A 1,500-nucleotide genomic window follows, 5' to 3' on the forward strand; every position below is an offset into this window, starting at 1 on the left:
ATCCAATTTTCTGAGGAACCGCCAGAGTGGTTGTACAAGCTTGCAATCCTATCAACAATGGAGGAGTGTTTCCTCTTTCTCCATATCCTTGTCAGCATCTGCTGTCACCTGAATTTTTGATCTTAGCCATTCTGACAGGTGTGAGATGGAATCTCAGGGTTGTTTTGATTTGCATTTCCCTGATGATTAAGGATGTTGACCATTTTTTCAGGTGCTTCTCAGCCATTCGGTATACCTCAGGTGAGAATTCTTTGTTTAGCTCTGAGCCCCATTTTTTTAATGAGGTTATTTGATTTTCTTGAGTCCATCTTCTTGAGTTCTTTATATATATTGGATATTAGTCCCCTATCTGATTTAGGATTGGTAAAGATCCTTTCCCAATCTGTTGGCGGCCTTTTTGCTTTATTGACAGTGTCTTTTACCTTACAGAAGCTTTGCACTTTTATGAGGTTCCATTTGTCGATTCTCTATCTTATAGCACAAGCCATTGCTGTTCTATTCAAGAATTTTTCCTTTGTGCCCATTTTTCGAGGGTTTTCCCCACTTTCTCCTCTATAAGTTTCAGTGTCTCTGGTTTTATGTGGAGTTCTTTGATCCACTTAGACTTGACCGTAGTACAAGGAGATAAGAATGGATCAATTCGCATTCTTCTACATGATAACCACCAGTTGTGCCAACAACATTTGTTGAAAATGCTGTCTTTTTTCCACTGGATGGTTTTAGCTCCCTTGTTAAAGATCAAGTGACCATAGGTGTGTGAATTCATTTCTGGCTCTTCAATTCTATTCTATTGGTCTATCTGTCTGTCACTATACCAGTACTATGCAGTTTTTATCACAATTGCTCTGTAGTACAGCTTTAGGTCAGACATAGTGATTCTACCAGAGGTTTTTTATCCTTGAGAAGAGTTTTTGCTATCCTAGGTTTTTTGTTATTCAGGATGAATTTGCAGATTGCTCTTTCTAATTCGTTGAAGAATTGGGTTGGAATTTTGATGGGGATTGCATTGAATCTGTAGATTGCTTTTGGCAAGATAGCCATTTTTACTATATTGATCCTGCCAATCCATGAGCATCAGAGATCTTTCCATCTTCTGAGATCTTTGATTTCTTTCTTGAGAGACTTGAAGTTCTTATCAAATAGATCTTTCACTTCCTTAGTTAGAGTCACATCAAGGTATTTTATACTATTTGTGACTATTGGAAAGGGTGTTGTTTCCCTAATTTCTTTCTCAGCCTGTTTATCCTTTGTGTAGAGAAAGGGCATTGACATGTATGAGTTAATTTTATATCCAGCTACTTCACTGAAGCTGTTTATCAGGTTTAGGAGTTCTCTGGTAGATTTTTAGGGTCACTTATATATACTATCATATCATCTGAAATAGTGATATTTTGACTTCTTCCTTTCCAATTTGTATCCCCTTGACCTCCTTTTGTTGTTGAATTACTAGGACTTCAAGTACTATATTGAATAGGTAGGGAGAAAGTGGACAGCCTTGTC

The 1,500-nt window shown here is 37.4% G+C and overlaps 1 protein-coding gene across 1 annotated transcript in view; it reads left to right on the forward strand.

Moving 5' to 3' along the window:
• The window catches only part of LOC110298462 (scavenger receptor cysteine-rich domain-containing protein SCART1-like), a 59,030-nt gene that overhangs the window by 51,479 nt on the left and 6,051 nt on the right, over positions 1-1,500 (forward strand). The gene's annotated exons all lie outside the window — the stretch shown is intronic.

This window comes from Mus caroli, chromosome 7 (genome assembly GCF_900094665.2).
Source record: "Mus caroli chromosome 7, CAROLI_EIJ_v1.1, whole genome shotgun sequence".
NCBI classification, from domain to species: Eukaryota; Metazoa; Chordata; class Mammalia; order Rodentia; family Muridae; genus Mus; species Mus caroli.